This window comes from Micromys minutus (assembly GCF_963924665.1).
Source record: "Micromys minutus genome assembly, chromosome: 18".
Classification (NCBI taxonomy): Eukaryota; Metazoa; Chordata; class Mammalia; order Rodentia; family Muridae; genus Micromys; species Micromys minutus.
The window spans coordinates 23,895,706-23,916,901 of NC_137953.1; the positions used below are offsets into that span (position 1 = coordinate 23,895,706).

Here is a 21,196-nt window from a genome sequence, read left to right on the forward strand (position 1 = left end):
CCAGTAATTAGTCAAAGTTACTTGGTGTGTAAAGATTAGCACAATGGTTTCTCATTTTCTTTTCTTTTTTTTCTTTTCCTTTTTTTCCTTGAACTTCATATAGTCTGTGAGTTGTTTCTAGGGCGTTCAGACCTTTCCGGGGATAGTATCCAATTCTCAGTGACTGAATATTATGTCTGTTCTTTTGTGACTGGGTTATCTCACTCACAATGATATTCTCTAGATGCATCCACATTCTTTTTTTTAAACAACTTTATTTTACAAAACAAAGATAAATGTACAGATTTTAAGCCTTTTTGCATAAAATTATACAATACATTTTTGTCAGTACTTTTTTTTTTTAAAGGTTTGATAGTGTGATAAAGATCTTACCAGTAACAATGAGCATAAAGTACATATAAAACAAGATGCAACCTGGAAATAGTCAAAGCTTTCTGTGTGTAAAGATTTTTTTTTTTTTTTTTTTTTTTTTTTTACAATGAGCAGACAGTACATGTAATACAAGGGTACAACCCGGAATTTGTCAATGTGTTCTTTGTGGGTAAGGATTGAGCATGACTATTTTTTTTTTTTGTTTTGTTTTCTTTATTTCTTGGACTTCACACAGTCTGTGAGTTGTTTCTGGGGCAGTGCGAGCCTCTGGGGTTAGCATCCCACTATCAGTGACTGCCTATTATGTCTGTACTTTTGTGACTGCGTTATCTCACTCAGGATGATATTCTCTAGATGCAGCCATTTTCTTAAAAATTTGGTTAAGTTATTGTTTCTGGTGCCTGAGTAGTATTCCATTGTGCAAATGTACCACAATTTTTGTATCCATTCATCTTCTGAAGGACATCTGGGTTCCTTCCAGCTTCTGGCTATTATAAATAGAGCTGCTATGAACATTGTGGTGCATATATATTTATTGTGTACTAAGGTGTATCTGGGGTATATGCCCAGAAGTGGAATAGCTGGGTCTTCAGGTAGTATTATGTCCAATTTTCTGAGGTATCGCCAGACTGATTTCCAGAGTGGTTGTATTAGTTTGCAACCCCACCAACAGGGGAGAAGTGTTCCTCTTTCTCCGCAACCTTGCCAGCATCTGTTGTCATCTGAGTTTTGGATCTTGGCCAATCTGACTGGTATGAGGTAGAATCTCAGGGTTGTTTTGACTTGCATTTCCCTGATGGCTAAGGATGTCCAGCACTTCCTCAGATATTTCTCAGCCATTCAATGTTCCTCAACTGAGAACATTTTGTTTAGCTCTGTACCCCATTTTTAATAGGGTTATTTGATTCTATGGTGTCTAGCTTTTTGCATTCCTTGTATACCTTGGGTATTAGGCCTCTATCTGATGTGGTGTTGGTAAAGATCTTTTCCCATTGTGTTGGTTGCCGTTTTGTTTTCTTGACAATGTCCTTAGTCTTACAGAAAATTTGCAATCTCATTAAGTCCCATTTGTTAATCTTTGACCTTAGAGCTTGAGCCACTGATGTTTTGTTCAGGAAATTTTCTCCTGTGCCTATGTGTTCTAAGGTTTTCCCTAGTTTCTCATATAATAGTTTCAGTGTATCTGGTTTAATGTGGAGATCTTTGATCCACTTACACTTGATCTTTGTACAAGGAGATAAGAAAGGGTCTATTTTCATTCTTTTGCATGCTGAGTGCCAGTTGGACCAGCACCATTTGTTGAATAGGCTGTCCTTTTGCCATTGAATGTTTACAGCTCCCTTGTCAAAAATCAGGTGACCATATACATGAGGGCTCATTTCTGGATCTTCTATTCTATTCCATTGATCCACATGCCTATTTCTGTCCCAGTACCAAGCAGTTTTCAGCACAATTGCCTTGTAATATAGCTTGAGGTCAGAGATAGTGATTCCCTCAGATGTTCTTTTGTTGTTGAGGATGGATTTCGCTATTCTAGGTCTTTTGTTATTCCATATGAAATTGCACATTGATCTTTCCAATTCCATGATGAACTGGGTTGGAATTTTGATGGGGATTGCATTCAATCTGTAGATTTCTTTTGGTAGGATGACCATTTTTAAAATGTTGATCTTTCCAATCCATGAGCATGGGAGATCTTTCCATTTTCTGAGATCCTCCTCAATTTCCTTCTCTAGAGATTTGAAGTTCTTGTCATACAGGTCTTTCACTTGCTTATTTAGAGTCACACCAAAGTATTTCATAGTTTTTGTGATGATTGTGAAGGGTACCTTTTCACTAATTTCATCCTCCACATGTTTGTCCTTTGAGTATAGGAAGGCTACTGATTTTTTTGAGATAATTTTGTATCCAGCCACTTTTCTGAAATTGTTTATCAGCTGTAGGAGTTCTCTGGTGGAATTTTTGGGGTCACTTAAGTACACTATCATGTCATCGGCAAAGAGTGATGTTTTTATCTTTTCCTTTCTGATTTGTATCCCCCTGATCTCCTTTTGCTGTCTAATTGCTCCAGCCAGGATTTCCAGTACTATGTTGAATAGGTAGGGGGAGAGTGGGCAGCCTTGTCGAGTCCCTGATTTTAGTGGGTTGCTTCAAGTTTCTCGCCATTAAGTTTGATGTTGGCTGTTGGTTTGCTGTATATTGCTTTTATTATGTTTAATTATGGACCTTGGATTCCTGTTTTTTCCAGTACTTTTAACATGAAGGGGTGTTTATTTTGTCAAATGCTTTCTCAGCACCTAGTGAGATGACCATATGATTTTGATCTTTGATTTTGTTTATATGGTGGATTATGTTGATGGATTTCCTTATATTAAACCATCTTTGCATCCCCCGGATGAAGCCTATTTGGTCATGATGAATGATCTTTTTTATGGATTTGGTTTTCCAGGATTTTGTTGTGTATTTTTGTGTCAAAAGGCTGGATTTTGTTTATGTATCCAGTCTGATAGCCTATGTCTCTTTATTGGGGAGTTGAGTCCATTTATGTTAATAGATATCAAGGAATAGTTGTTTCTGTTTTCTGCTATTATTACTTTTGTGGGTTGAGTTGTGTCTGTGTCTTTTTCTTCTTTTGGCTTTCTTGTTTAGGAGTTTTCTTGTTTTTACTAGGCTATATTTTCTCTCATTGTATTGGGCTTTCCACCTATAATTCGTTGTAGTGCTGGGTTTGTGGTCAGATATTGTGTAAATTTTGATTTGTCTTGAAATATCTTCATCTCTCCATCGATGGTGATTGATAGTTTTACTGGGTATAGCAGCCTGGTCTGGCACTTGTGTTCTCTTAGCGTGTGCATGATGTCTGTCCAGGCTCTTCTAGCTTTTATAGTCTCTGTTGAGAAATAGAGTGTAATTCTGATTGGCCTGCCTTTATATGTTACCTGACCTTTTTCCCCTTACTGCTTTTAGTATTCTTTCTTTGCTTTGGGCACTTGGTGTTTTTACTATTATGTGTCAGGAGGTATTTCTTTTCTGGTCCAACCTATTTGGGGTTCTGAAGGCTTCTTTTATGCTCGTGGTCATCTCATTATTGAGGGTAGGGAAGTTTTCTTATATGATTTTGTTGAAGATATTTACTGTGCCTCTTAGTTGATACTCTTCTCCCTCTTTTATTCCTATTATCCTTAGGTTCGGTCTTCTCATTGTGTCCTGGATTTCCTGGACAATTTGGCTTAGGAGCTTTTTGTTTTTTGCATCTTCTCTGACTGTTTTGTCTATGTTTGCAATGTTCTCTTCTGCCCCCGAGATTCTCTCTTCCATCTCTTTTAATCTATTGGAAATGCTTGCTTCTGTGATTCCTGATTTATTTTTTAGGTGTTCTACCTCTAGGGTTATCTCTTTTAGTGTTTTTTTTTTTTTTTTTTATCGTGTCAATTTCCATTTTAAATTCCCTCTTCCATTCCTTCATCTCTTTGGTTCTGTTTTCCTCTAGTTCTTTGAGTGTTTTTCTTGTTTCCTCTTTAAAAGCTTCTGAGTCTTTTTGCTTTTCCTCCCGTTCTTGTTTAAGTATGTCTATCAGCATCTTGAGGTATGATTTCAGGTCTGCGTCTTTTTTTTCTGGAGTGTTTGGCATTCCAATGTTTGCTGTTATGGGAGAGCTCGGTTCTGGTGTTGCCAGGTTGTCTTGGTTTCCTTGGGATATATTCTTTTGCTTTTCTCTTGCCATTTTGTTGTTAGTGATATGTTCTTGCCTTTCCCTTGTATCTGGTCTGTCACTGGATCTCCACTGGTCCAGGTGGCAGATGGGCCGAGCCCTGTTCTATGCCTCAGAGTTTCCTGGTGGGAACAGAAGTTCCAAATTTGTTTTCCTGGTACCTGGATCAGGCAGGGCAGGCCAGGGGGTGCACTTTCTGTGCACACTCTGCAGAGATCTCTCTGCTCCCTGGCTGCCTATATTGCCTACTCACCAGTTTTCAACCTTTAGGAGCTGCCCAGGTTTTGCACTCCTATAAGGATATTGTGTTGAACTTGATAGCTTCTATGTCTTTTCATTGCCTCCTACTGAATGTGTTTCTTTTTCTTTCTTTGACTTTTCCTAATGCGTTTTCCCCTATTTTGTTTTAAATTTGTTTTATATTATTGAGTTATTGACATTTAATTTATTATTATTGATTATATGCCCTTTTTTGTTTCCTAAGGAGAAACAAAAAGTGCGTGAATTTAGAAGGGAGAGTAGGCGAGTGAGAACTGAGAGGACTAGAAAAAGAGGAAAATCTAATCAGAATATATTTGTGAAAAATAACTTTCCAGTAATTAGAAGAACATATTTGTTAAATGGTGGGTAATGGTATAAACCTAGTGATCCCATAACAGAAGAGGAAGAGATAGAAGAATTCAAATCTGGCACAATCCTACTGGTAAGAGCTTATTTTGTAGGCTCCAGATACAGAACGGACATACTTTAACAGAGCATGATGAAAATGGCTTCTAAAGAACAACCAAGGTTTTATCTTGCCCACCACATCTACATGAACACACCATGTTTGTAGGTGCACATTTACACAAGCATAAACGTGTTCACCAAATCCAAACTGTACATGTGTATCGATACACAAATGTTTTTATTTGCCAATAATATTTCAATAAATACAAATTAAGGAAGGTGCATGTAAACATACAGAAAAAAGTTTTATAGGAGACTAATTGAGTAACAGTGGTTAAAATTGGAAAATATAAATTTTCATTAACTTCATTATCTAGAAAAATTTGAGTTAGTAAATAGAATTAATGCTCCGATTTTGACAAATCTTTATAGATGAACCCAGTCACAAAAGAACAGACATAATATGCAGTCACTGATAGTGGGATGCTAACGCCAGAGGCTTGCACTCCCCCAGAAACAACCCACAGACTGTATGAAGTCCAAGAAATAAAGAAAACAAAACAAAACAAGAAAACTTTAACTATTTTCATGTTACATTTTGTTTTACATGTACTTTAGCTCATTGTAACTATTAAGTTTTCAAGGCATACAATCAAACCTTGAAAAAAATCAAGTACTGACTAAAAAATATATTCATATAGTTTTATGTAAAAATTATGTTAAAATCTGAAAAAAAGTACTGACAAAAATTGTATAATTTTAAGCAAAAAATGTTTAAAATCTGTACATTTATCTTTGCTTTGTAAAATAAAGTTAAAAAAAAAGATTAAAACAGTTCCAAGAAAAGGCTGACAATGTAAGTGTCAGTGAGGAGTTTTTTTGAATATTCTCAGCATCAAGGACACTTATAAGATAAAGCAAAAATAATAAAGAAGATAATTCTTGTGTTCCATAAAATGAACACAGTTGCATATGTAGCAGAGGTTAGCATTGTCTGGCCTCAGTAGGAGAAGAGGTCTTTGGTCCAGTGAAGGTGCTTTTTCCTAGTTTAGGGGAATGCCAAGGCACTGAGGTAGAAAGGGTAGTTGGGAGAGGGAGCACCATCCTGGAGAGAAGGGGAGAGGAAGTAGCAGAACAGGAATAACAATTGAAATGTAAATACAAAGAATATGTAATAAAAACATAAAGAAAAAAATTTAAAAAGTTTATAGTATTTGGCATCTGTAATATCAAATGAATATATGTATATGATACCACAATTTTTATTTGAATCATATGAAGAATGTCACTTTGAACAACTGAAGTTTATGAAGTATCTGTAATTTAGGAAATGTATAACTCTTGTACGTAAAAATAAGTGAATCATTGTTAAAGGAAGAAAAATAATCATTTTAAAGAGCATCTAGTGACTTGGAGTGCAGGTTTTTCAGCATGCTGATTATTCTCTTATCAGAACTGATCTGTATTAAAGGAGTAACTGTGGGATAGGCATGCAGCACAAACTTCTGAACAGTCAGGGTGACTGGGTCATACATCCATAAAAAGATCGAGGTCAATGAGATGATGACGTCTACCCAGTACAAGACCACAAAGAACACTACCAGCAACAAGATGGTCTTGGTGGCCCTTTTTTCAGGGGATGCTCTCAGATGGCTGATGCTATGAAGATGCTTGCATTGCCTCTGATGTCTGCACAAGATAATCATCATGTATGTACTTGTGGTCAGCATGACTCCTATGAGAATTATATCCCTGGACATTGTTACTGTTGTATTTAGTCCCCTGAAGATGTAGTTCATGGGTAAGAGTGAGCAGGATTTAGTTACCTTCATCTGGTTGGTCACACTCACATTTGTAAAAGCAGCAACATAGAAGACCCACCTACAACAGAATGACAAATTGAAAAACCAAACAAAGAAACAAGCATAGATGATGTGTGTTTTTACTTTCTGTTTAAATTTTGCTAACAAAGAGTTACTGGGACTGATAGTGACAGCCTGGAACACACTCAGGAGGCAGGTGATGCAGACAGAGAGGCTTCTCATCACTCTGTGTATGTAAAAAATTGTCTTACATTTGTTGTCATTCCCAAATTTTAGTGACTCTAATATATATGCAAGCAAATTATCCCCTGCAGTGAGAATCATCATTATGTGAATGAAGGTCAATTGACAGGAGATCAGGTCCATGGGCTTAGGTCTGTGACCTAGAATTATGGAAGTATAGAAAAAAATAAGAAACATATTGGCTAGGACTCCAAGTCCAGCTTGTATATAAAGGATATTCTCTAAGATGGACATAACTGGAGAGCATATTCATCTTAACAGCATAGCAGAAGTCGATTTCAAATATCTGAAAACAAAAAGATTGTATATGTGAAACTTGAGATTCACTGGACAGTTTGTTTCTATTATTATTCAATTTTCTCTACTAATTTTTCATTAATCTGTTTCTTCAACTTTTGATATTCCAGACTGTTCATCATATATTACATTCTCTAAGATGGACATAACTGGAGAGCATATTCATCTTAACAGCATTTCTATATTCTACTCATGATTCTGTTGGATATAAAAATTGTAGATAATAAATGCCTACATAATCATATATCTATGAAATGAACACTTTGTCTCATGGACCTGAGTAGAATGTCTTAGAAATACAATACTACATATTTCAATTTTCTCATTGAATAGTGAACTCCTAAAACAGTAGTGATGACTACAGAATATTAATCATGTTCATGTAACTGGACAAAATGTATGTTGATCTGGGGGAAAAATCACTAAAGCAGCTCTAAACATCAGACAATTCTGTCTCACATTCCATATGAATTCCCTTTTCACTGAAACACTGAATCATCTACTGGAATTTATACAGATCACCTGTTTGAACAATAAGCTTACATGGATTATTAAATAAGTAATGTGAAATTCACAGATGCTTTTGAAATACATAGAAAATATTTACTTTATTAGAGATCTTTGCCATGTAGTAAAAAGTATCTCAAATTCTTAGAAAAACTTATTAAATCATGTTGATAATACCTAAAAATTTCCTATGCCTTGAGTTGAAATTTTCATAAGAGTTCCCAAGTGAATGCAAACAACAAACTTGAGAATTACTGATAAACATTAAATTAGTTAATATTTCTTATATATTCCTATGTTAAGTTTCATTGTAGTAAATATATATACTCAGTTAACCAGAATAAGTTGCAAAATAAGGAAATATAAAACACAATTTAAAGGCAGCTTAATACTATAAATTTATTTCTGAATACAAATAAATGTGTGTTATTTGTTTTTACCTTTTAAGGTATTTCAGTGTTTTGTTACAGGAATTAAAAATTAACACACTTGGCAGGTGGAATTCACAGAGTACACAATCAGGAGTATCCTCCTTAAGATGTGCTCTCTAAGTTATTGAATCTGGAGTGACTTTTTACATGCACATACATCGAAAATGATGGGTTTTATGACATGTTCATTCAGTATACAATACCCATTGAATGAACTTTACCCTTTAGCCATTCCTGTCTCTCCTCCGTTCTGTTAGATGCCTGTCCTCTTTCCAATACTCTTATTCTAGTGTCACATATATAATCAGAGATTACATTGAGTTCTTTTACAAATGGTTACAACTTACACCTCCATGCCTACATTCATCTGTTAAGTGCTTATTATACATTATGACTCAAATGGAATATTCTAAGCAGAGACTTCTCAAATCCTTCAGTACAGAAGTTCTCACTTCCTTCTATCACCTACTTACAGCTCTCACTATAATGAAGAGCAAAAGAACCACTCACCATTCTCGGCCTTTGACAAACATTATTGTAGAACAAGTCTCTAAGAAGTGGTTATAAGGAAGAAATGTCATTAGCTAATCTCCCTGTAGTCCCATAATAATCCTGTCCTCGGGATAAGATAATTTTGACTTTGAGATTCTTACAAAGTGGGACAATCAATTGGAAAAATGAACTTCCCTAATTACAGGAAATCTGTAAAGTAGGAGCAGCTGAGTTCTAGGTTTCCCATGTATAATCAATACTTTTAAGGCAATATATGTCTGTGTGGATTACCTGATTCCAGCCTTTGTGAACAAAACAAAAGTAACCACAATAATATATTACTTTAAAGAAGTAGAAAACATTTAAGGTTCCCTAAGGTATCTTTCATAAGTTGCAAAACTTCCACAGTCCCCTCCATAATTTCTTTAAAGTGACTTCAGTGTCTCACTGAGAAATTAGCAGCACTTGTGACAAAGTTAAGTAATAGCCACCTCCTCAAAAATTAATTCAGAAAAGCAACTTTTTTTGCTTAGCACATGGAAGTAAGATTCTGCAAATGTATTATCAGGATAAAATATTCTGTGTGGCTGGTATGTAGCTCAGTGACATAGTACATGCCTAAAATGGTTTGCATGTGGTAGACTATGGCACAAGTCAAAACTTCAAATTCTAGGCATAGGTAAAGAAAAATAATACCAAGTAAATGCCAAAGATAGCTGCAATAAAACCACAAAAGAGACAAGTCTAAATGCGCAGGCATATCGCCAAAAAAGCACAAGAAAAACAGAAAAGTCAAAAGCAGAATAAAATTTTCTATGCATTTTATAGTTAAATCACTAAGAATACAGAATGGGAAAGGATATTGAAACTGTAAGAGAAAACTGCAAATCCCAAATAAAGAAAATCCATTGTGAGGAAAGATGAAGTTCCCCAATTACAACAAAATGTTTGGAGTAGGAACTGCTGACCACTCCAGGTAAACTCTTAGAGGCAGATGAGCCTGCAGCAATATATCCCAAGTGATAATTGACAGCCAAACTAATGCAATCAATAATATAGGTAACAAAACTAATGCTCTGCTGAAGGAACAACAATATTTCAGAATATAGACAGCCAACAGAAATTTTATACCCAACAAACTAAAGTTAATAAGGGCTTCAATATTTTTGGCTTAATGTAGAAAAAGCATAAAAGAGAGACAGTTGAAAAATTCATGAAGCCATAATCATTATAACACACAGTATCACTGTTGACACATAACCAAATATTAATAACATGATGACTATAATAAGACACATATCAATAACACTTTAATATAAATCATCTCAATTCTCTACCCCAAAGTCAGAGACCAACTTATTGAATCAAGAATCAGAACAAAGGGCAAAAAGTGAATGATTCAGTCTTTCTGAGGAAAAAAAAATAATAAGAGTATTGGACCCTCTCAAAGTGTGGTACTCCTTAACCTTGAATAATTAATAATCCAAGAGCTAAGAATATAGCCTTGTGGCAATTTTTGGTATTCAAAAAATAATTATTTTAATCTATACACACCAAGAAAACTCTGTTTCCATATTTTTTCTGTTGTGCATGTACTTTATGCTTATGGTAACTATTAGATTTCAATCCATACTATCAAGCTTTTAAAAGAATGAAGTACTGCAAAAATATATTGTTATGTCAAAATGCCTTTAAAAATTTGTACACGTATCTCTCTTTAAAAAAAATAAGGTTGAAAGAGAAAGAGAAAAAAAAGAATAAATTCACATTTATCTGTTGCCTTTCTGAAACCCATCTTAGGTTCTACATTAAAGTAAATGGATGATAAAAATTCCTGCAGTGGAATCAGGAAAAAATCAGATGTGACCATCCAAACAACTGAAAAATTAGGCCTTGAACTAAAACTAATCAGCAGAAAATTTAAAAAAAGGACATTTCATTCTATTCAAATGATTAATTGACCAAGAACACATTGCCATTCTAAACAAATATGTATCAGGAGACCCAATTTTTTAAATTGAACAACTTTACTTAAAAAAGAAAATATAAGTGTACAGATTTTAAAAGCATTTTTGCATAAAAGTATATGAATACATTTTTGTCAGTACTTGATTTTTTAAAGGTTTGATAGTATGCCTTAAAATCTTACTAGTTACAATGAGCATAAAGTACATATAAAACAAGATGTAACCTGGAAATAGTCAAAGTTTTTTTGGTGTGTAAAGATTAAGCATAATGGCTTTTCTTTTCTTTTTTTGGCCTTTGTTTTTCTTGAACTTCATATAGTCTGTAAGTTGTTTCTGGGGTGTTCAGAACTTTCTGGGGTTAGTATCCAATTATCAGTGACTGCAAATTATGTCTATCCTTTTGTGACTGGGTTACCTCACTCAGGATGATATTCTCTAGATGCATACATTTTCTTAAGAATTTCATAAGGTCTAGTATACCCTGCAAAGTTATCAATCAGCATAGATAAGGAAATCAAAAATTTCTTGACAAAATCAAATTTAAACATTATTTTTCAACTAATTCAATCCTATAAAGAATATTACAAAAAAATCTCCAATACCAGGTGAACATCTATCCTCAAAAAGCACAAGTAATTAATCATATCATAACAAATCCCAAAGAAGTTAATTGCATACACATAATATAACCTCTAATAAGAAAAATAAAAGAAACAAGAATTATTGGTATTTAATATCTCTCAATATCAATGGCCTCAATTTCCAATAAAAAAACACAGGTCAACAAACTGGACAGATTGACATAATCCAGAATTTTTCTGCATAAATGAAACACATGTCAGTGGTAAAGACACAAAACACCTCTGAGTACAGGACTGGAAAAAACATTTGTGAGTCAAATTGTCATAAGTAGCAGTGTGGGAAGCCATTCAAATATCCAAAAAATAGACTTTTAACTGAAAGTTCTCAAAAGACATGATGAAGAACACTTTATAGTCACAAAGAAAAAAATCCACCAAGATAAAGTTCCAATTCTGAACATCTGTGTCCCAAATACAAGGCTACCCATACTTGTAAAAGAAACTTTACTGAAACTCAAAACACACATTGAATCTCACATTATAATATTGGGGACTCCAACACCACACATTCACTGATGGACAGGTCCCTGAAATAGAAACTAAAAAGAGACACAGTGAAACTAACAGAGGTTATGAGCCAAATGTATTTAAGAGATATTTAAGAACATTTCAACTTAAAAGAGAATATTATACCTTTTTTTTATCTCCATTGAAATGTTGTCCAAAATTGAATATTTAATCAGACAGAAACAAGCCTCAACAGATACAAGAAGGTTGAAATAATACTATGCATTTTATGAGATGAACACAGACTGAGGTTGGGCTTCAAAACCAACAATACCAACGGAAAGCCCACAACTCTTTACTCAATTTTTTGGTCAGGGTAAAAAATTAAGAAAAAAAATGAGGACTTTCTAGAATTCAATAAAAATGAAGATACAGAATAAGCAAAGGTATGGGAAACAAGTAAAGTAGTATCAAGAGGAAAATTCATAGTACTGAGTGCCTTCATAAAGAAATGAGAAAGATTCAACAGCTCATGTGAAAGCTCTAGAATAAAAAGAAGTAAACACACTTAAAGGATTAGACAGTAGGAAATAGTCAAAATGAGGGCTGAAATCAAGCAATTAGAAAGAAAGAGAACTATACAAACAAAAAATCAACAAAACAAAGAGCAGCTTACTTGGGAAAATCAACAAGATAGATGAACTCTTAAGCAAACCAACTAAAGGGTAAAGATACCTTATCCAAATTAATAAAATGAAAAATAAAAACAGAGACATAACAACAGAAACTAAGGAACAAGACATAGCTGCTCACTTTCTAGCTACCTTTGGAATGTTTTCTTTGATTTTTTTTCTAGTTCAAGCAATTAGACAATAAAAGTAGATTCAGGGGGATACAAATTGGTACAGATGATGTCAAAATATCAATATTTCCAGATGATATGATAGTACACATTAACGAACCCCAAACTCCAAAAGAAAACTTTTATAGATAATAAATGACTTTAGTAAAGTGGCTGGATATAAAGTTAACTCAAAAAAAAAAAAACAGTTTACTATCTTCATACAAAATGACTATCCTACCAAAAGCAACCTACAGATTTATGGCACTTCCCACCACAATTCCAACAAAACTTTTCACAGCTATGGAAGAGCAACTTTCAATGTCATATGAAAAAAAAAAAAAAAACAAAAAATGCAGGACATCCAAAAATAATACTCAACAATAAACAATCTTCTTGGAGGAAATCAATGTCTCTGGTCTCATGATGCATTACAAAAAAAAATTGTAATAAATACCACGGGTATTGGTATACAGACAGATAGGCAGATAACTCTAAACCCAGCTATACCATTCCTTGTCATATACCCTAAAGATACTAAAGTTTACCAGAAAGCCATATGCTCTACTATGTTCATAGTAATGAATTAACCATTGTCTTTATATCCTGTTGTGTTCCATTTTTCTATGTGTCATGTTTGGTGCTAGTGCTGTGGTGATTTGTTTGTTTGTTTGTGTTTACTTTGAGTCTGTAATATAGTTTGAAATAAGGTATTGTGATACAATCTGCATCACTTAATGGGTGTAAAATAAGACATTGACAAAACAGTCAAAGAAAATATAAAATGCCAAAAGCTCCTAATGCAAAACAATCATTTAGAAACAAAGAGAACTATACTAACCATCAACAAAACAAGTAGCTGGTACATAAGAAAAATCAATGAGATAGATAAACCCTTAACCAATCTTATCCAAGGAAACAGAGACAGTATCTAAATTAAGAAAATTATATAACAACCAAAAGTAAAGAAATTAAAAATATCATTACATCCTACTACAAAAGCCTATACTCAACAAAACTGTATCTTTTAGATGAAATAAATACTTTTTCTAGACAGATACCAGGTACCAAAGTTAAAACAGATCCCAATATTCTTAAGGAAATAGAATCAGTCCTTAAAGGTTTCAAAACAAACAAACAAAAACAAACAAACCAAACAAATAAACAAAAATCTCAGGGCCAGATGGTTATAGTGTGGAAATCTTTCAGACCTTCAAAGAAGACCTAATAGTAATACTCTTAAAACTATTTCACAAAATATAATCAGAAGGGACTGTGGAGAGCCGGTGTGGCGGCAGTCCCAAGAGGGCCCTTGGGACTCCAGCCTAGTCTTGTGACTAGCACCTGACTTCCTCCTGCCCCCAAGATTAGCCACTCCCACCGTGTGAGCTGCGCAGGTGAACCCATGACATAAGATCAGGCCAAATGACACGGACCTATGAACTGCAGCCACGCAACATGGACTGAGGAGGTGGAGTTGAGAGAGGATAAAAAGGGACTGCACTTAGGAGAAAGAGAAAGAGAAAGAGAAAGAGAAACAGAAACAGAAACAGAAACAGAAAGAGAGACAGAAAGAGACAGAAAGATTTTCACTGGCATACTGTAAGGTTCCTGAATAAAGTGCTTTGAGAAAAACGCTGTGTTGTCGCTCCTTTTCTGCTGATCGGAGACGGTAGCAACAAGGGATAGTATCCAACAAGGGACAGTATCTAATTTCTTTTCTTTACTTTTTTTGAAGCCACAATTACACTTTACACCTAATCCACACAAAGACTCAACAAAAGAGAACTTCAGACAAATATCGCTTATGAATATCGATAGAAAAATACTCAATAAAATTCTTGCAAACTGAATTCAAGAACACATCAAAACAATCATTTACCATAGTCAAGTAAGCTTCATCACAGAGCTACAGAAATGTTTTAATATTTGTAAATGCATCAATATAATTCACCACATAAATAAACTCAATGAAAAATCTAATGAACATTTCATTATATGCCAGATAAAGGCTCTGACTAATTAAATACCCCTTTCATTTTAAATGTCATGTTTAGATATCAAAAATTAGAGATCTCAGAGTCAAAACTTTTGACACATAATTGTTGCTGTATGAAGGCACAGCAGGGACAATATGAAGAAGAGCATGAGAGAAAAGAGGTCCACGGACAGCCAGAAATTGAGATCCAGTTCAAGGGGGCCCTAACACTGTTACTGATGCTGTGGTGTCTTATAGACAGGAGCACAGAATTGCTGCCCACTTGGAGGACCAACAGTTAGATATGACGACTAGTATCCATCCAGTGGACACAAGGGTTCATCAGGGGTTGAATTGGGAGAAATGCTGGAAGGAGTTGTGGAGGAGGGTAGACCCATGGGAAAACTAGCAGTCTCAAAAGACATGGACACCCGAGATCTCTCAGACACTGAGCCATCAACCAGGCAGCATTCAGCAGCTGATGTGAAGCTTCTGACACATATACAGGAGAGAACTGCCTAATCTGTTCTCAGTTAGAGATGAGCATAACCCTCTAGAGGCTTGAGGCCCCATTGAGAATGGAGGCATCTTAGGATGTGGGTAGAGTGTGGGAACATCCTCTTGGAGATGGGGAGGAGGAAGTATGGGATAGGGAGCAGTCAGGAGGTAAACCAAGAGGAGGATGAAGTATAGACTTCAAAAATGGATTAAAGAATAAAAAATAATAAATAAAAATGGGGGTTCAGAACTAAAAAGAGAATTCTCAACATATGAATTACTCATGTGGCTGAAGCATGTTTAAAGAAATGTATAAAGTCCTTAAACATCAGGAACATAGTTTGAGGTTCAATCTTACACCTAACAGAATGGCTAAGATAAAAAAGTAAAGAGTTAGCTCATGCTGGTTAGGATGAGGAAAAAGAGGGAAAACTATTCCACTGCTGATGGAAATGCAAACTTGAAGAACCACATTGAAAATACCTGAACATCCAGCTATACCATCCTTGGGCATATACCCAAAAGATATTCCAATATCTCATCAAGGTCTTTGCTCAATTATTCACAACAGCTTTATTCATAATAGCCAGAATATGGGAATAACTTAGATGTCCCTCAACTGAAAAATGGATTAAGAAAATGTATATTTACACAGTGGAATAGTATTCAGACATTTAAAACAAAGACATCACAAATTTTGCAGGCAAATGGATGGAAGTTGAGAAGACCATTCTGACTAAAGTAACCAAGACACAAAAGAACATGCATGCTATGTACTCACTAATAAGTGCATATTATCCATAAAACACAGGTAGCATAATATACTCCACAGACCCAAAGAATCTTAACAAGAAGGAAGTCCCAAGTGAGGAAGTTTGAATCTAATGTAGAAGGAGGAGTATAATAGTCATAAGAGGCCAATGGAGGGAAGACAATCAGAAGTAGAATTGAAGAATTCAGGAGGGATGTCAAAGGACATTATATATGACAGCCATGAAAATGAATTAAAATCTGAAAATGTTGGGAGTGGGGATAAGGGTGAAATCTCTAGGACAAGACATTGCCTGGGACAAGAGAGATACCCAGGATTTAGTTGGGAATATGGAAGATGAAGAGGCTACCTCCTGTATCAGAAAGGAAGCCTATTGGAACCATCAATACACCAACCCACCCACAAAATATTTCATCCCAAATTTATTCTGTCTACATGTAATGCTGGCATCTAGGAGGGGGCAGAGATTGATGAAATGCTCAAACAGTAACTAGTCCCTCTAGAGACACATCCAATGGGTAAGTACCAATTCATGACACAATTAATAACACTCTTTTATACTTACAGATAGGAGCATCATGTCCACTGAGAAGTTCCACCCAGTAGCTGACTCAGATACAGACAGACACCCACCGTGAAATAGTGGGTGGAGATTGGGAATCCTTATGGAAGAATAGCAAGAAGGATTGTGTATCTTGAGAGGGACAGAAACTTCATAGGAAGACCTACAGAGTCAATTAACCTTGACACATGGGGCTCCCAATGTCTGAACCACCAACCAATAAATATAAACATGCTGAACCTAGGGCCCCCCTTTCATATGTAGCAGATATGAAGCTTCATGTGGGTACTACATAAATTTGAATAGGGGCTATTTCAAAAGCTGTTGCCTTTGTGTAGTGGCTTCACAACCTTTTGTTTTGGCTTCAGTCTCCATCTTAAAGAACCTGACTTAAGGGTTAACTAGAATGCACTGACAAACTGGCACCTAGCACCAGTTTCCAGTTTACTCCCCAACAAATGTGCACTTCCAGGATTCAGGTCTTCCCCTGTCATTTCACTTTTGAACAATCATCGATTAAAAGGAAAACAGAACTTAAGTTTGTGATCTGGCTTCCAGTACCAGCCACGTATGTGAAAGGCCTTAATGACTCACACAATCAAATATGTGCCAAGCTAGAAATCTCCTTACATGTTTGATTGCTTCTTCTATAAATGCTTGCTTGAAACTAATCTTGGGGCTCTCCACCTTCCTGTCTTGCTGTGTCAGGTTTGACAGGGAGCTCAAGATAAAGCTTGAATAAAGAGACTATGATGTGATTTCACCTGAATCAAGTCCTTGGTGGATTTTGGGTTTAAGGAACACTTCATTACAGAATACTATCTGATTTACATTGGTCCCCAAAACTCAAGCTGTGATTATTTACAGATTGCCAGGATATGGATTTTAAAAGTTTGTAAAATATTTGTCTTAGGAGCTTGTAGGTTCTATGAAAGAAACAGTTCCCACTTATCTAGAACCAATTAAGTGATGACATATAAGAGTCTGAGAGCAGTTAGTCTCATTGCAGTTTCTAATAGCAGAAGAGACTTAATAGCAGTCCCACCATAAAACAGTTTAATAAATACTGATGAGAACGGTGGGAATAGTTTTAAACTCCTTTCCACAGGAAAAATCCTTTCAGAACAAAATATTGATTACTTAGAACCAAAGAACAAACAATAAAGGGACCCTGCAATCTAAGTATCTTCTGTGTAGCCCTGAATAACTGAGAAGCAATATTCCTTGATAGTCACTTCCATATAAAACTTTAATTTTCTCCAAGAGAGTCTTTATGTAGAAACTATCCACTGTTAAGAGTGAGCTCCATGCTATGCAGTACATGGAAAACACAAAACAACCTCAACTGAGTCCTCCTGATCCTTTGCATGTATATTAGGACTTCAGACTATTATTAGATCCTTATGTGAAACTGTGTGTTTCCCTTTCTGTTTGTAGTGCTTTGGCTTTGACACATTTTCCTCTGTGTCTTTTGTTTTATTGTTTTTTATTTATCTTTATTTATCTCATTTCTTGTTTTATTGTTATTACTTATATGCCTCATTTTTCAGTAAATAGAGAAAAATGGTGTCTATTTGGATGAGGTAGAGGGTTAAGAGGAACTGGAAGAAATAAGAGAAGCAGAAATTCTAACCAGACTATATACTCTGTTTGAAATTTTTTTCTCAATAAAAGAAAAGCATAATTTTTAAATGGGGGGTACGGTGGTGAACACTTCTAATCTGTGAATTGGAAAGGCAGAGACAAGTGAATACTGTGACTACCATCTTGATACAAGTCACAGGGAGATAGAGATGCTCTATTAAATATAGCAGATGAATAGCAACAGTGCAACAAACAGAAACAGCAGCTGACAGGCTGCAGTGTCTCCTGTTCTTCCATGTGATCATGTATATACATAGTTATTGTGCACACAGTTCATACATGCATCCATACAGATACCCAATTAACTCATTCACAACATGTATGACTATATAAACAATTTTTATTTACCAATAATATTTTAATAAGTGTAAATACATTGAGGCAGGAATAAACAGGCACATGCTATATGCAGAAAAATCTCATTAATTAACTATAGCGAAAAAGTGTGAACTTGAAATTCAGAGTATTTTTATGAACCCAGAGAAGTTATCATTATAAAATAGCATTAAAGCTACAACTATTATTAATGATACAGAGTATATTAAAATCTTTTTGAAAGAAAGTTTAAAACTTCAATTTCAGGAACGAGCTCCTTTTGAGTAAATATTAATTTACTTAGTAGTAAGGGAATATTCATTTTATTAAATAAAAGGGAGGATGAGCATTCATGTAGAAATATCAACTTATTGTGTAAAATTACTTGAAAACTCAGCAACAGAAATGCCAAAAGAACATATATGTGTAATACTAAAAAATATGAACAATCCTGCTTTGCTACTTTAAGCATTATAGATTAATTTTTACAAAATTTTATTTATGTATTAATTTATTGATTCAGTCAAACAAATCTCAGTCAGTGTCCCTCTCACAGAATTCCATTCCTCATCTCTCATTTCTTAGAGTTGGTGCCCCACCCTTTGTATTACCCACCTAGGCATATAACATTTCTGCAGGGTTAGGTACATCCTCTCCAACTGAGGCCAGACAATGTGGCTCTGTCAGAGAATGTAATTCAAGACAGGTAGCAACTTCAGGAAGATGCACCACTTGTTGGAAAAATCAACATTAAGACTGAGCTGTATATCTGCTACATATGTGTTGGGAGCCGTTGGTGCCTCACCAATAGATGGCGCCAGCTTCCTGCCTATGACTCAGCAAACAGAGCTGTTGCCCAGCCCAAGAGACATAGTGCACATGTGCCACAGACATCACAGCCCACTCTTGGGGCATGCTAATGAGCTAATGGAGGACACACCAATCAGGTAGCAACACGAGTCTCCGAGGCATATATAAGCTGTGCATTTTTCTTCGACGTGGGTCCCCTGCTCAGAGTGTGGGTTCCCTGCTCAGAGTGTGGGTCCCCTGCTCAGCGTGTGGGTCCCCTGCTCAGAGTGTGAGTCCCCTGCTCAGAGTGTGGGTCCCCTGCTCAGAGTGTGAGTCCCCTGCTCAGAGAACTGTACAAGAAAGGTTGTTTGCAGAAGAATCCTGTTGTTGCACAGCTTTCCTGCCGGTGGGAAGTGGGGCCTGCAACACTAAATTAAAATAAACTATTGTAGCCAAAAATATTTAGTGCTGCAAAGAATGATGTTTTATAACCATCTGTATGTTCAACTCCAGGTGAGGTCATGGATATCATCTCACATCTTTAAGGACCAAGAATGCACACATACATAATTGCTGATCCAACATTCACAGGTATAAATAAAAAAAAATTAATAACTTTTTAAAGAAAAGAATAAATCATTTCTAAGAAACTTTGACAGTGCATTGAGGAATGTTCTTCAGCATAATTTTTATTCTGTTATCGGAACTGATTTGGACCAAAGGAGTAATTGTGAGATAAACATACATCACAAACATCTGAACCCTCAGAATGACTGGGTCATAAAACCACAACCGGACTGCAGTGTATGAGATTATGAAGTCCACCCAGTACATGACCACAAAACTAACACCCAGCAGCAAGATGGTCTGTGTGGCCCTTTTCTCAGGGGAGGCTCTCAGGTGGCTGATGTTATGAAGATGCTTGCATTGCCTGTGATGTCTGAACAAGATAATCACCATGTATGTACTTGTAGTCAGCATGATTCCTATAAGAAATACATCTCTGGACATTGTTATTGTAACCAGCAATATCCTTATGATGGAGGTCCTTTGGACAAGTGAGCAGGATTTAGTGACCTGCATCTGGTTGGTCTCACTCACATTAATAAAACCTTGAACATAATAGATCCAATTAATACTGTAGGACAAACTGAAAGACCAGATACATAAGAAAACATTTATCATATATTTTTTAATTTTTTGTTTAAATTTTGCCAACAAAGAGGTACTGGGACTGACAGTGACAGCCTGGAACACACCCAGGAGGCAAGTGATGCAGATAGTGAGGCCTCTCATCACCCTGCTGATGTAAAAAGTTGCTTTACACTTGAAGTCATTATTAATGTTCAGTGTCTCAAATAAGTCTGTAAGCAAAATATCCCCTCCTGTGAGGATCATAATTATGTGAATGAAGGTCAGTTGACAGGAGATCAGGTCTGTTGGCTTAGGTCTGTGACATAGGATTATGCAAATATAGAATAAAAGAAGAAACATATTTGCGAGGATTCCAAGTCCAGCTTGGAAACAAAGACATTCTTCAATGTGGACATAAGTGAAAATTGTATTCATTTGAAGAACATAGTGGATGTTTATTTCAAATATCTGAAAAAATAATAGAGTATATATGAAGCATGTGATACACTGGAAATAAAATTATAACCTCATTTATTTTTCATATTAATTATGATTGGCTTGTCTCTTTAACTTTTTGTTTGAGATTTTACATTTCTATATGCCTTTTATGTATCTCTGGTCTACATACATTATTATAGACACTAAATGCATCCATCTGTATTCATGTAGATTTCCTAATTTGTGAGCTTGTATTGCACCCAAGTTTCATGACTCAGTAATACAATCCTGTTGCTTCAAATTTGCTCACTTTATACTGAACACCTGAAACAGTAGTGATGAGCACAGAAATCACATTTGTAGAACTGAATAAAACTTATGTCGATATGGGAAATAATTACAACATATTGAAAAACGAGGGGAATCTAAAAACTTGCTATGCTCCATTTTGTGCAAATATCTATCTTTGTTTTACCTCATAAATCTAATGAAAGCATTGTGACATTTCATGACAATCCCACTATTTTAATTAGAAAAATATCTTCCCCAATTCACTTATTTATGTATTGCTCTTCCAAAGAAATCCATAATATGATTTAATGATAGACACAGTGGAGACCAGTA

At 35.4% G+C, this 21,196-nt stretch overlaps 1 pseudogene across 1 annotated transcript; it reads right to left on the bottom strand.

Annotated features, from left to right (window-relative positions):
- Positions 1-6,144: 6,144 nt before the first annotated feature.
- LOC308432567 (vomeronasal type-1 receptor 90-like) lies at positions 6,145-20,550 on the bottom strand (annotated as a pseudogene). Its single transcript has 2 exons — positions 20,300-20,550; positions 6,145-6,801 (listed from the first exon to the last, which is right to left on the bottom strand). The product of its transcript is annotated as a vomeronasal type-1 receptor 90-like (transcript).
- Positions 20,551-21,196: the final 646 nt, after the last annotated feature.